General features: G+C 35.7%; 1 long non-coding RNA gene across 1 annotated transcript in view; it reads left to right on the plus strand.

Annotated features, from left to right (window-relative positions):
- Window positions 1-16,097, plus strand: part of LOC107753781 (uncharacterized) — a 20,908-nt gene extending 4,811 nt beyond the window's left edge. The window contains exons 2-3 of the long non-coding RNA XR_001641501.1: window positions 1,310-1,315; window positions 16,087-16,097. This is a non-coding gene — a long non-coding RNA (uncharacterized LOC107753781). The remainder of the gene's footprint in view (window positions 1-1,309; window positions 1,316-16,086) is intronic.
- The last annotated feature ends 212 nt before the right edge of the window (window positions 16,098-16,309 follow it).

Here is a 16,309-nt window from a genome sequence, read left to right on the forward strand (position 1 = left end):
TCTTAATTTGTGTTCCGAAGATGACTGAAAGTCTTACGGGTTTGGAACGACATGAGGGTGAGTAATTAATGACAGAATTTTCATTTTTGGGTGAACTATACCTTTAATGCTAATCGTTTGAAAATAATGTACCACCTACACTAAACCTGACCCTAAACCTAACCGGTAGTTTTTTTTACAAAAAAAAACATTTACAAAAACAAATGTGAGGTATACACCGATTTACTGAAGCAATCATGCCATTTTAGCTTGCTTCAAGTCTTTGAGCTGTTTACTTATGACTTGTGTTTGATGGGACTCATTCCACATCACAACTGCAATGCTGTACCAGGTGAGCTACAGAGCAAGTTTACTATATCAGAAAAGTCATATATATGAATCTGGATATGTGATTCAATCAACAAAATGTATTGCCCTGTACTCATAATTTGTGTGAAAATTGCGTGTTCATTTCAGCTGAAAACTGCAGCAAATTGTTTGTACAGTATAGATACATTTTTGTAGTTTTGCAAAAATGTTGGTAGAGGCACGTTTTTCCAATGAACCATGGTTGATTGTGGTATATGGAAGCTTAAATGTACTTGCTTAACGCAAAAACGAATTAGGCTTGTTCTCACGTGTCAAGCAAGTATGGTTACGCTTTCCTTTACCATATTTGACTGCAAAAGTTTTACAGTAATATTAATACAGAAGTCCTCTGAAGTGATTTTAAGTAACTGAGATGCAGGATTATGTCAATTGTGTTAGCATGAAATGAGAGAGTGAATCCACACCATAATACAATATATAAATAACATGAAATACTAAATCACCAAGAAATCAGAAATGTGCAGAAATTACAGTTAAAAAAACGTATTTTCTGTTTGACTAAACCTCTTCATATGTGTGCATGTAAGGTGGAGGAAATGTGCACTGAGAGCAATTGCACTAGGTAATAAATTGACCCACCAAACACCTCTCAGGCTGTGAGACGATCTCACTTCTTTCAACATCTGATGAAAGAGAGAAAGAGAGGGAAAGCGACAGAGAGAAAAAGAGAGAGAGGTGTACAGGGAGCACAGATGCCGGAGCAGCAGCACTGAATTGCAGAGGAGACGCTGTAGGGGAATGAAATGAAAAGCAAGAGGGAGAGAAAGCAGGGGGTGTAATTGTAGTTTAAATGTGTGTTTTAGTCAGAGATGGAGGTAATAGGTTATTATATGCCTCTGGGGACCCGTGTTAGAGCATCTGCAGATGCTCAGAGAAACCGTTCAGTCTCCCGCGTCTTCCCTCACCACCCGTGATGAGGCAAATACGAACGCGATGGGAGGCAGCTGTAAATACCTGCCCGAGCTTCCCGCCTCATGTTTAAAAAGTGCCTCTCTACCCCCCATACGTGGAATGAATATGCGAGCATCTGCGAGTAGCATGTCCAACACTCATGGCTCCATCTCACAGAGAGAACAATCTTCCTCCCTGGAACATAAATGGAGCTTTGTGTGTCTTAACAATAGTTATCATACATGCCGGAGAGCCACTTATTCAAATGACTGAACAATTATTTCTCAATTTGTTTGCAGAGGAATGCTGAATGTTGAGAGGATCGTGTGCTAAGCTAATGTGTTACAGAGGGTTTCCACAATGACAGAGGAACTTGTCGATTAAGCCGCCAGGCCTTCTTAAATGATATGCCATGTCTATAATGGAATGCTTTTATTATGTATATATGTATATAATGCATAACCATATTCTGCATCCTTAATCCTACCCAATACCTAAACTTAACAACTACCTTACCGACTATTATTAAGCAGTAATTAGCAGTTTATTAAGGCAAAAGTCATAGTCAATATTTAGTTAATAGTGAGAACTGGACCTTTATTCATATATATATATATATATATATATTTTTTTTTTTTTGTGTGTGTGTGTGTGTATGTGTGTTTTTTACTTGATTAATTGATTAATCCAGTTCTCATATTAACCAGCTAATTTACATGTTAGCACATGATGCAATTTAAGTTTTGTTACATTCATTCATTCATTCATTTACAGTAGAATAGCATCTTGTTTTGTCCAAAAACTGTGATTTATACACGGTATGTAAATATTATTTTTATTTATTTATTTATTGTTAGAAACATCTTAATATGCCGAGACAACTATGAGTAAGACAAAACAATTCTTGCAGAGATTTTTATTTTTTCATATATACAGTCGAAAATTGAAAATTTATACCTACACATACATATCTTGCTGAATGTAACCTAATGTCACATTATTAATTTCTTCGCAGTTTCTATCTCTCTTTCTCTGTGGTAACACTTCATTAGGTTTAGTGGCTGCACTGTATCTGTCCTTCAGGTTATTAATGCAAATAAATAAGGCACAGTGGAACCTGCTGTAAGGGAACTCATTTGTCCTACCTGTCAAACTGATGGATCCAGTTTTGTACAATCATGCTTTTTTTAGCATCCTTCTAATTGTCTCTCTCTCTCTCTCTCTCTCTCTCTCTCTCTCTTCCTCTGTTCAGTGTGTCCTCTCAACAGCAGTAAGCCCCATGAAGCTCAGTTCGGTTGCTTAGCTCTGAGAACAGAGAGCGAGGGAGAGAGCGACGGACCCCCGGCTGAGAGGTCTCCTGCTCTAATAGCAGAATCGGATTAGAGAAAGTCCCCTAGCACGAGCAGTGAGCGACCGTGTGTGAAAGCTCTGGCTGTCATCAATATCGCTGCAGCCACATGGAAAGATCCTTCAGCAAATCCAATTGCATGCCATGAATTCTGAGGTCCCAGTAGAAACTTCTCTGGCCTTTTTTCATTTTTTATTCGATTCCTCAGGAGAATATTCAGCAATCATGTCAATGTAATGTATCACACAGAGGCAATCACATAGTTCTCGAGTTCAGGACTGGAGGCAGAAAATGCAACTTTAGTACTTGATCTTCGTGCCGTACAGTGACGGTATGCCAGTCAATCCAATAGACCATCTCTCATATGTTGCTTCATTTGATTATCCTACCGAAAGCAATACCTTTCATAATTCACATATCTGGATTTACCTTTCCATCACCTAATTTAGCCCCGTATAACTACTAAAGCGACTCCATCTTTGGCTATAATGGAAGTTATTTGTTTTTATTTCTACACAAACATTATAACACAGCTTTAGAACAACACTGCTTGGCATGCCTGTGTTTTGAGAAAATAATATATTTTTAAAATATTCAAAATTCCATTAATACATATATAAATAGTATAGTACATATATATATATATATATATATATATATATTAGACTGATGTAAGATGTGAAACCTTATGAAAAACGTGGATTTAAAAAGGGCTGTTAGTAAAAAAAAAAGTAATAATGTAATACTTAATTGTTTAATTAGTCTATAGTATTTTTTTCTATATTTTAAAGTTATTTTCCACTAACCCCAATGCATCCCCTTGTGGCCCCCAGTATTAAAACCCCTGCATTGCTGACCAATTTTCATGACCCAGCAAACACCAAAGAGGACCTTAGTGGGAACATCTCGACACAGGAACAAGTTCCTGGTGTCTCCTCTTGATAACGGCCCTAAACTACAGCTTTCTTACGACCACTGTGTGATACATTAGATTGGTTCAAGTCATTTCCAATGTATGGTACACTAAATTTAAAAAAGGTTTGCTATGAAGTAACTGAAAGCACCACAGCTAACCTCATAAATATGACACGAGTGTCCTTATTATCTTGACCAAAACACATCATAGTAAATGGTCACAGCACAGTCTCAGCGAGCGGCTTGAAGTGTCCAGCTGCCCTTGGGAGAGTGAGACAGAAAAATTAATAGACAAACTCTGACCTAGAGAGCAGAGGAGGGGGGAGGGAGGGCTGTGTTTTTTAGAAAGCTCTAAGGGAGAGGGTGGTCGGCATTACTATGTGATTGATTCCCTGGCTGTGTTTCCAGAGGGCTGGACTGATCCCGGGTCAGATGAAAATGTTCCAGCTTAAGATCACACCCTGGATATAGATGCATCTGAACCAGCCTCAGGCGTCCATTCCTTTAACAAGGGCACCGTAGCTTTACTGCCCTTGCAACAGTGTGTCTCTGCCATGAGAAGAAATGCAATACTTTATTCAACAATAACTTAGCACATCTATTGTGCAAAGAAAAATATGGCATTTCTTCACAGTTTTTGTGAAATGGTCAAGTACGAATAATGAGTAATGTGTACAGTTAATGAATAAAACAATTAATTTTCACATGCAACAGTTGCTACACTTTATGCAAACACCATATAGGGGAAACCGGGGCAAATTGTCACATATATAAGATTTCAGTCAAAGTCCAATTACATGTTCTCTAGCAGTAGTTTTGCATGTAACTCTCTTAAATTAGAAAATTTTCTTTATTTTTATTATTTCTTTTATTTTGTCATTTATATATTTATCTTAATTAATTATAGGTTACATTTTCCCACTGTGACAACTTACCCCAGTTCACTGAACAACAGAAACATTTACTAGAATAAAAGTTTTGAAATCCAATCTTATCACCTATATGCCACTTTAATAAGAAAGTGTCTGCTAAAAATATGCAGCGTAAAGAAAATATAAGTGGAACTAAATGAGGCTCCTATAATGTACCGTATTTTGTCATGAGATGGATGTCTTAGGGTAAAAGCCTCTATTTATAAAAGAAGAAAAAAAAGTCTTCTAAGAATATATATGCAATGCAAATGCAAATGTAAGTGGACCTAAATGGCTTCTATATTGTAATTTTATAGCGATATGGATGTCCTGATTAAGATGGTAATATCTTAGATTATGCTGCACAGATGCTGTGTCATGTTATTGGATATTTGAAGCAATGAATTATAGCAGTTTCCGGGGATACTGCTTATTGAGCATTTTGCATCAGGCAGAAATTGAGTTTATTCGGGCTGAAACCAATTGAGCTCAGTAAACTCTAGTTAGGCTGCACAGAATTGAGCTGACTGAACAACACTTAGCTGAGTTAGCTGCTGGAGTTAATGCGAACTGAGCTGAATTGACTGGAATCTAGTAGAGCTGAACTGGGTTTGTGCTTCAGACGAAACAGAAATTACATGATATCTTCAAAAGATGCTATCTTTTGATTTAGCAAAATTGATAACAAAGGTAAATGTCATTTAGTGCCTACATGATTAAAAATGAATAAAAAAATGAAAGTCCCTATACTGGAGCATTAACATTTAGCAAATTTAATATCTTTTCAGGTTCCAGATAAATATTCATACATTTCATAAACCGATTAGTTTGCCTGGTGAAAATCTGGAATATATTAACTGTAATGCTATAAAAACAGGTGCTGGAGATTATTTTATGAGCATTTTCAGGATTTCCCTTGTTGTAGCAAACACTAATCTGCTAAAGAAAGAATTCACCCAAAAATCTTAACTTTTCTCACCCTCACAGATTTGGAGAACCTGAAGAAGATGCTCACCAAAGGATCCTCTGCAGTGAATGGGTGCCGTCAGAATAAGAGCCCAAACAGCTGATACAATAATCCACACGACTCCAGTCCATCAATCAACATCTTGCAAAGTAAAAAGCTGCGCATTTGTAAAAACTAATCCATCATTAAGGCATTTCAACTTTAAAATATTGCTTCAGGTAAAATTACCAGTCTATAATCCATAAGAATGCTCCAGTCGTGTGGATTACTTATTAATTATTGTGACATTTGTATCAGCTGTTTGGACTCTCATTCTAGCGGCACCCATTCACTGCAGGTATCTATTCCGATGAAGAAACAATCTCATCTAAATCTTGTATGGCCTGAGGGTGCGTAAAGTTCCAGCAAATTTTCATTTTTGGATGAACTATTCCTTTAATTTCTTTCAAATTCACTGCATCTCATCAGGAATGTGATGGGGTCCAACAGAGGCCCGTCTACCTATGCAAAGCCACTCAAAGTGGCGTGAAGAGACATGCAGTCATTTAGGTAAAGGTCATTTCATCTGACAACATGACAACTGTTAGCAGGGCCCGGTGTTCTGTATTTATGAGCAGGCATGTGCGCGTATATGCATATGTGCGTGCACGAAAATCCATCTTTTCTGAAAGCGAAGATGTTTTGACTTCCTTTACATATTCCATTTGAATCCGAGCTAAACAAAAAATGGAACAGATTTAGTCAGGATAGGTTTTGTATTGTTGGATAAAGGTTTTCGGCTTTCTCTTTCCATTTATACACCTATATCTCATGCTTAAATAAGCCCATCACTATGTGTACGGGGGGTGTCTCTCTGTGATAGAAGAGGAGCTTTTTATAAGCAGCGCTGGCTGTCTGGTGCAAAGTTGTATAAGGAATACTAATGAGGGGTCTTTGTGTGGCAAAGGCTCTGACCTGGGGAGAGAATGAGCGTGCAAACATTGCAAATTTAATGGCAGTAATACAAAGACTGAAATAAATACGTCTGCTAAACTACACTGGAGGGACTGCGCCAGGCATGTTGATGGTCCTTCAAAAAATATCTGTGGATAATTTTTGAATATGAATGCTAATGTATATATATATATATATATATATATATTAATATAATTATATAATATATATATTCTGGATTTATATTACAAAGTTAATAATATTATAATAAAGATTTTAGGAAATATTTTATTCTTTACTAATCAAATATGCTCAACTATGCAAAATTTTCACTGAATTTATGATTGTTAATTTGTACATTTTTGTTTGATATTAGACCCACACACACATAGACTTAAACCTGCGGCAGAACGATTTAAGTTGTGGGTTATGCTGTAACACACACACACACACACACACAAAGACACCTAGATGAGGAGTTTATTGCAAAGACTATATTGCAACAGGACAAAAATGATTTACCCACCTTAAATTGCAGAGATATTGCTTTATAAGTTATCATTCAGTTGCTGCCCTCATATGGTAAGTCGGTTATCTGAAAAAGCAAACAATTTTCAAAATACAAACTTCTCGTCAAAAAGACCATTTTCTCTTTCCTCTCAACTTGTGCTCAACGTGCTCCGAGCGCAGAGCCTCCCTTGTCTCCTCGCGCACTCTAACACACTATGACAGTTGGAGATGAAATAGAAATTTTGCTATCAAACACCTACACAAAGGGGAGATGACCTTTGATCAGAAGTGCGTTTGATGTTTTGACATGAAATTTGCATCAGAGGGGCTGCAGCAGTGGCCGGCGCTTCGAGTGGTTAATGATTCCTCCTGTCAGAGAGACACAGAGGTCAAAATCCTTTTAGGAAATAAGCACATCTTTAATCCGGCTCCCTAGCTGATGCCGACCGGTCTGCACTGCTTATTATGAACGCTTGCTTTGTCTCACACAGTATTGCTTTGTATGAAAACCGAGGGAGTTGTTTTATTTATCGTGATGTGATTTTACTTTCAGACCACCCTTTGCCTGCGATAGGCATTTTACGGTTCATTTTAAACTTGGAAGATCTAAAGACCTTGTAGGTCGAGTAAAGTCATTGATTGATCTCTGAGAGAGAGAGAGAGGGAGAGAGAGAGAGAGGGGCTGTTTAATTATTCAAGCGAGCATGTCATTTTTTTTATTTTTTACACCTTTCGCCTGCCTAAAGTACACTTGCCATTCAGGTTCTCCCTTTGCGTCAGAGCAATATCTGTCTCCTTCAATCCTAAAACCAAATTTTTCATTTGTTCTGTTCTGGCCAGTGTTATTTTTGTCATGTTGATGTCCCATCAGGGTTAAGGACATGAATGCATATGCAGTATGTAATGAATATGAGATATAATGCTTATGCTTCTTTAAAAAAATAAAAAAAAGTGTGCAACTGCATTGAATAAGCCATATGAAATTGTTTAGCTGTCTATACTTAATAGTTGTTAGTTTAGTGAGTCAATAACCAGCTGAAATAAACTAACCTCAGCAATAAGTTAGGGAAAAGCAGGATGATGTAAATTACTGCAATCAATAAATAAATACAAACAACATATAATCAGGTAATCAGGACCTTGAAGCAAAGCATAGGGGTGTTCTATCAACCTAATGCCGTTTATTTTTGTGATATTGAAATATTGATTTGAATTATGTTAGAAAAAAGACAAGAGTGATACAAAAGACATAAAACTATGCCAGTTAATAGTACAGTTTGTTATCACCACAGAATACCACAACTGACCAATCAGAATCAGGTATTTCAACAGAGCTGTGTTAAAAAAAAGTCACTAAAACAGTTATAGAAATATACGTTTGCAATATACAAAATTGTTCAAAACTTTGTGGCAAGATTTTTACTGTTTTAGAAAAAAAGACTCTTTTGCTCACCACGGCTGCATTTATTTGATCAAAAATGCAGTAAAAATGCTAATATTGCATAATATTATTGCAATTCAAAATAACTGTTTTCTATTATAATATATTTGAAAATGTAATTTATTCTTGTGATGCAAAGCTGAATTTTCAGCATCATTACTCCAGTCTCCAGTATCACATGATCCTTCAGAAATCATTCTTATATGCTGATTTGATGATCAAGAAACATTTCTTCTTATTATCATCGTTGAAAACTGCTTCATATTTTTATGAAAACCGAAAATATTTTCAGGATTCTTTGATAAATAGAAAGTTCAAAAGAACGGCATTTATTAATACTCAAAATCTTTGTAACATTATAAATGTCTTTACTGTCACTTTTGATCAGTTTAGTGTGTTGTTCTCGTTAAATAAAAGTCAAAATCATACTGACTACAAACTTCTGAATTGTAGCGTATACGTTGCATTAAAGGGGTATTTTATCGCAAAAAAAATTATAATGTACATTATATTATCTTACAATCACAAAGACAAGTTTCATTGATTTGTTAGTCACACTACCTGTCAGATCAGGTAACATGAGTTTATGTTTCCACTGAAAGCACACTTTACTGAACATGTGCTATCATTTATATTAGATATATCTATGTATCTCAGCTGCGTGACGGGTAAAAAAATCGGTCGAGGGGACAAAAGCAATACTGAGGTTAATAAAACAGTTCCATCATGTTTGCAGTTGTTGACATGAGGAAAGAATAACACGTTTTTCTCAAAGCGTTCGCCTGTCAGGTACTGTACATGTCAGACAAACAGTTTATATCCACACAAAATGACATTTACTCAGCTATGCATGGAATTGCGTAAATGTCAGAAGACACTGGCAGAGCGCAGAGATCCTGAAGAGTGTCACAGGAAAATACACTGCCTTAATTAAAGGGATAGTTCACCGGAAAATGAAAATTCAGTCCAGTGTTGTTTCAGACCTCATTGACTTTCATTATGTGGAGAAACATACTTTAAAATATCTTCCTTTGTGTTCCACAGAAGAAAGTCATACACGTTTGGAACATCAAGAAGGTGAGTAAATGATGACACTATGAATTATCCCTTTAAGATGATGTTGATGGGGACCAGGTTTTAGTCTGGAGTTTGAGAAGGACTCATTAATAAGACGTCTGTCATAGGGAAAGGGAGAGGAAGGGAACCCTGAGTCTGCCATAAGATACACGTCCTATCAGTTGATATCCAGCAGTGATTCAGACAAATGAGTACACGCCTCAGTCGATGAGGAATGCCGAGTGAGTGTGCTTCTTCTGGGCCCTCCAAAGCATGACAAACATCTTAATCAGTCTCAAAGAGGAATAGTTCCTTTGAAAAACAGACAAATATCAGACAGCAGTCAGACTGACGACATATGCTCGCGCTGTCACAGGAAATAATGCTGCAGAGCATCATTTCACAATGCATGTATGTAATTATCCAGATATGCCTGCAAATACTTCATCAGTGCACTTAGAAGTTTACTGAGTTGAACTTACAGTGAAGACTATGGGGGAGAGATTTTGGGGTGCTCTGGCCCCTAAAATAAGGTCTGAAAGCTATACAAAACTATATAAGACTCGTTTTTTCTATCTTAAAAAATTGTTAGGAACTAGGATTGTCAGTAATGTAAAAAAAAAAAAAAAAAAAGATACTTCAATTAAGCTCAATATCACAATTCCCACTGGAATTTACCGTTAACCATTTAACAGGTTTTTACTGTAGCGTTTTTACAATCTTTTACTGTTAAATTCACGGTCATTTTTTACAGTGAGCCATTTAAAAGCAATGAAAAAATAAACTGTAATAATATTCAGTAAATTAAGTGTTAAGTTATTATTATGAATTAAACAACATTTATTTTATTTTATTTTATTTTACTTTGACATCCCTAAAAATACATTTTGTCAATCTTCTTTTCCTCTCAAATTTCCACTAGGGGAGCTGCATAATGACACATTTATTTAAATTAAATTATGTTAAACTTCTGGAATAACAAACATTATTGTGTTTTTTTAACGTATATTTAATATATTATATAACAGATTCAGATTCTAAATTTTATAATATTATATAATATTGTGATATTATATAATATGAATGCCATTATCCCAGTTCCTACTGATACAACTTTTTGAAAACAAGCCACTTCATCATGATTACAGTAGAACGTACTGGAAGAAATATTACTGCTTATATGAGGGGTTTTTGAATATTATGTTGGGTGGCCTTGTAGTCAAACAGTTGAAAACTACTGGATTAGAAGACTGGAAGTCTGTAGTATAAATAAAATACTACAATATGAATACATTTGCTTGGTGATTTTAATACATGGAACTAAATGTAGGCTTTTCTTAAAATGAATGAGGCTGGAAAAAACCCACCAACCCGACGGAAACCACTGTGTTTGTATTTCAAACTCAAACTATGCATTAAAACTAAGGTGTTTAGACCAGAGTTATTCACACAGATGCATTAAGTCCTATTTGTGTCACTGTAAATTAAACATTATTTCAGGGAGATAAAATGTTGATTATCATCTAATCCATATGGACAAATAGCTCTGCTGCCAGTGCAACGGGCCTAAACAGATGGGCCCAAACAGATGTTACACACACACAGCAGCCTGTTGCCACAGTAACAACACCTGGTTCTAAGGCAATAACCTCATCACAAACACATCACATAGCTTAATAAGGCTTCATTTTTTAAGCATTGTGCGCTGTGGTCTCGCATTTTGCAACATACATAGCATTACACAAGATGTGTGGATGTCCTTGGCTATCTGTGTTGATTTAGACAAGATCACTTGTATTAAGTAGTTTGTTTGCAATTTTGGCTCAAGTGTCTGCCTCAGATTAATAAAGCTTGTTAAAGTGCTGTCAAATAGTCATTCGTGCCGTCTCAAGTGGCCACTTTCGCTGACATAATGGTGACATTGCCATATTCAAAGGGCTTATTCTTTTGACAGCTTACAGCTAGAAGAATCACATTGTAAATCCAATGAAAAGATGCTGAGCTGCAAGTTAGAACTTTTAATTGCACTCAGATAAAAAAAAAACATAATTTACTACTTCATAGTATGGTAAACAGAGAGATAAATCATGGAACACTAATGCCATCTGCTGGACGCTTACATTCTGTTTTTGTTGCGATTTCACCCGATGTTAAAAGGATAGTTCATCCACAAATGAAAATCTTGTCTTCATTTACTCACCATAATGTTTTTCAAGACCAGTATGATTTTCTTTCGTCTGTGGAACACAAAAAAGTTGAATAAAGTTGTTATTTTTGTTTTCTTTGCACACAAAAAGCTTCATAAAATTGAGGTTGAACCACTAATGTCACATGGACTATTTTAATGTAAGGACAATGTCCTTACTACCTTTCTTGGCCTTGAATGTGTCAGTTGCATTGCTGTCTATGCAGGGTCTTCATCAAAAATAGCTTAATTTGTGTTCCAAAGATGAACGACTGTCTTACGGGTTCGGATCCACATGAGGGTGAGTAATTAATGACAGAATTTTCATTTTTGGGCGAACTATGCCTTTAAGCAAATAATGACTTAAATTCATTAAATATGGCAAATCAAACTGGTTAAGTTCTGGGGCAAAAGTAAAAAAAATAAATAAAAATAAAGTGACAAACAAAGAGATGTTCACCAACAGCTTTACTGCATTCAATTTTCTTATGCTTTGGTTTGTTTTGTGTACATACACTTCTGTTCAATATATATATATATATATTTAAAGAAAATACTTTTTTTTTCAGCAAGAATGCATTAAATTAATCAAATGTGACAGTAAAAGACATTTTAAAAGATGCCAATTTCAAATAAATGCTTTTCTTTTGAACTTTATGTTCATAAAATAATCCTGAAAAAATGTATCATGGTTACCACTAACATTTTAAGCAGCACATCTGTTTTCAACATTGATAATATTAAGAAATGTTAATTGAGCATTAAATCACCATATTATGATTTCTGAATATCACACTGAAGACTGGAGGAATGTCTGCTAAAAATACAGCTTTTCCATTACTTTTTAAAATATATTAAAATAGAAATCACTTGTTTTAAATTGCAATAATATTTCACAATATTACTGTTTAATGTATTTTTGTTCAAATCAACGCAGCAAAAAGAGTTCCTTAAAAAAAAAAAAATCTTACCGACCCCAAACTTTTGAACGGTAGTGCATATCTGTTCTCCAGATTGTTCACAGAGTTTGGCCAGTTCTTTAAAGGTTGCAGTTGTTTGGCAAGTCTTTGCGTACATATGGATGTAGTCAGTTACCATTAGAGATAGACACAAAAAAATAAGTGCTTTGGTATGTTAAAGGATTTGGAGTGCGTGTGTGAGCATTCTGAGGCACCACCCTGCGGCTGTGATTCTGGTAGACCAACAACTTTCACATTTCAGCAGCTGAGAACTCAAGCGAAGGGCAAGAGAACGTCTAAGGCAATTGATTTTCCTTCAAAACAAGCCATTTCTAACTCCAGTCTGACTTCAGGATGTACACAAATCATTACAAGACAGTCCCACTTTATCGTAAAGCCCCACAAACACCATGAATGTGTGATTTCAAAACATATGGAATCATATAAAATTTCAGATTTGATTAAAGCTACAAATCAGGAAGTTTATAAGTGTCTTCCCATAGGACCTCCAGAGCAGAACGGAGTGATTGTAATGCATGTCAACGTAACTCTTGTCCACCAGGGGGCAAACTCTCTCTACACATTTGTCAGTCAGGCTCCTCATTTGAATCTCATCTACATGTGGTTAAAGTTTCAGCCCCTCTAAGAGCTTGTTTTCCATATGTCCATACAAACCTCTGCAGGAAGAATAATTACTTGTAAGAAGTATCATGAATAATCTAGTCAAAAGTAAATTGGCTTTTCTGTCTACTTCCTCTTCTGGTGTTTTCGCCAGGTCAGAGGAACCTGAGAAAAATGTGTTTGACAACACGTTTGGGACAAGTGTCTTCAGTCCAAAATCCAAAAACTGTCCTGGCCACTTTGTCCACACGTACACGGGTATTTTTTTAAACAGAGTTTTTCCTTCTTCCGTATTTAAAAAAATCTCCGTCCACATGAAAATACAAGCGCATGCTATGAAGCACTGTCAAGAGCATGCCAAACCAACAGGTGGCGATATAATCTCAACCGTAAAGCCATGTTGGCCAATCAGAAGCCTGAAAAAGTTTCCAGAAAAGCAGATAACAGCACAGGCTCCGACGTCACAAGTCAAAAACTCCGGTTTCGCTTTTCTACACGATAACACTGCAACCAGAGTTTTTGAAAATCTTCACCCTGGCTCAAATAAGGCCCTGTCCACACGAACGCGGTTATTTTCAAAACCGCAGCTTTTTCTACGCGGTTTGGCCATTCGTCCACACGCAAACGCAGTACCAGGTCACTGAAACCGAACATTTTTGAAAACTCCTGCCAGGGTGAAGATTTTCAAAAACTCCGGTTGCAGTGTTATCGTGTAGACAGCGAAACCGGAGTTTTTGGCTTGAGACGTCGGAGCATGCACTGTTATCTCCTCCTACTGGAAACTTTTTCAGGCTTCTGATTGGCCAACATGGCTTTACGGTTGAGATTATATCACCACCTGTTGGCTTGGCATGCTCTTGACAGTGCTTCATAGCATGCGTTTGCGTTTTCATGTGGACAGAGATTTTTTTTTCAATAACTCGTCCTGACATGTGTGTTCTTGGTGTAAATGTAGATGTTGTTATGTGGCATGTGACGTCTATCATGTGTAGAAAAATATGTGGTAGAACATTCCAAGTACAGTGAGTGGCTCGGTCCAGACTCACTTAACCATAAACATGCCTCTAACCTCAAATCCAGTTATTTGTGAAGGCAATGAAATGACAGAGACTGGACTGTGGTGGAAAGCATGCTGTGTGGTTACAGTCAGCGGGGCGTTCATGGTCAAAAGCATGACAAGTGAAAGCCAAATGCAATTTATTGCTCAAGTCACCTTCCTGAGTATGTTCCTCTCATTACTGATCGGAGGCTGCTAAGTATTTTCAGCCCTCAGGCAGAGCATGTCTTATGGACAAGTAAATGTAATGAGTTATTATAAAATCGGTAGCCGGTTCAATGATATATAAGAGCTTTGACGATAAAAAGGGACTTGATAAATAAATTAATTAAATAATTTTTTTTTATAAATGTGGTAAGTTCTTAGAAATATTGGTTTCATATTGTTTTGAATAATTTGTACTATTTTTGTGAAAAGATGTAATTTAATGACTTTATAAATATCATGTGATGTAACTTTCATTCATTTCATTAGTACATGTATTTTCAATAAGTATTTAAAAAGTTTATAAAAATAAAATGTTAATTATTTTTCAAGGTAAAAAGTGTTTATCAACATCATTAATTATTACGTTTTTTTTGTTTGTTTGTTTGTTTTTGGGAATCACACCACATGGCATTTTTAACAGCCAAATCTAACCTTGCCTTGTCATAAAAAGGGTCAAATTATCTATTATTTCAAGAGATCATTTATAATGAAATAATATTAGTTATAATATCAATACTACTTCAAAATAGTAGATTCATATTTATATTTTTCTAAGAAATAAAAGATGAAGTTAAAATTTATTTTCTATTTCTATTTAAAAATGTCATTAATTTATTTTTTTTTTCTTCATCATGATATCAGGATAGCTGTATCACCCTGACATTTTTAACTTTTACCCACAATATATAAATGAAATTAAAAACATGCAAATCCTAGATGAGGTATTATTGCATGCATGAATTGCATTTTAATGCATTTTGAGTAAATTAATAAATCCAGACAAAAAAGTATGCATCATGTCATCGACCTAGCCATATGCTGACCACTGGTTATATGTGTTCAAATCTACATCCATCATGTGCAGGTGTTTTTAAAGGGCATGCTGCAGCCTCAAAGCTATTTAAGCAAAGTGTGTGTGCGCTTGTGTATGTGTGTTTTATATTATATGCTCTCATATTTCCATGCTATGTGCTGATGCAGCACAAGAGCTAACAGCCACACCTGGTGTGTGAGAAGCCTTCACCAGATGCTGATGCTCTAATATCTCACACACACACATCCATTCATTTTTCAGTGGCAATAAGTCTGTATGCAAATGCTGTTATTCAAATATTAATGCATACACACAAACACCATTCATTTTTATTTGCTGTCACTGTAATATGTTCATTTTATTTATTTTTTTACTTCACATCAGTTCCTAACCATCTAATTCATTTTCCAAGTTCATTGCTGCAGGCGTCCATATTTAATGACTGTCTGGACACAGCTGCACATTTTTCAAAACTCTCCCAAGTTCTGAATCTTGGAATGCTCTGAGTGTGACCTGTTTGCTCATATTCCAGACAAGTGTAATTCCCAACAGAGGGTGTTGGAGAGAGCTGATTGCCAGAGCACATAACAGGAATTTGTGGTTGAATTAATTCAAGTTCTTTGTTTTTCCATCAATTACATGGTAAATGATGATGATGATGATGATGATGAGAGGTTTCTTGCTGTAACCATGTAGCCCAACTGTGTTATCAGTGTAGGGATGTGAGAGCTTTATAACAATGTTTAGAAAAGTCAAAAGATAAATGTAGTCCTCTGTTTGATATATTTGAATGTTTTGGCACCGTCATTATTGATGATAAAACAACTTTGCCTTCGGACAGGACTGCTGGTACAAAATCTTAATTTAAGGTAAACAGTTACTCCAAAAACCTGCAAACTGAGGAATGAAGTGTCTCTTATCAGCCCATCTAGGGAAAAAATGGTAAAGCTTTGGTTTAAAAGTGCTCCAAAGTTCAAGAAAAATTACACACACTTAAAGTCTACTTTATCCATAAAACAAATAAATAAACATTAGCATAAAATTCATATTTAGCCATTTATTTTTCTTTATGCATCACGATGTTGCTTTGTTTTAATTTATTTAAAATCTTAAAACTTTGTTTAT

This window comes from Sinocyclocheilus rhinocerous, unplaced genomic scaffold, assembly GCF_001515625.1.
Source record: "Sinocyclocheilus rhinocerous isolate Xijiao unplaced genomic scaffold, SAMN03320098_v1.1 scaffold711, whole genome shotgun sequence".
NCBI lineage: Eukaryota > Metazoa > Chordata > Actinopteri > Cypriniformes > Cyprinidae > Sinocyclocheilus > Sinocyclocheilus rhinocerous.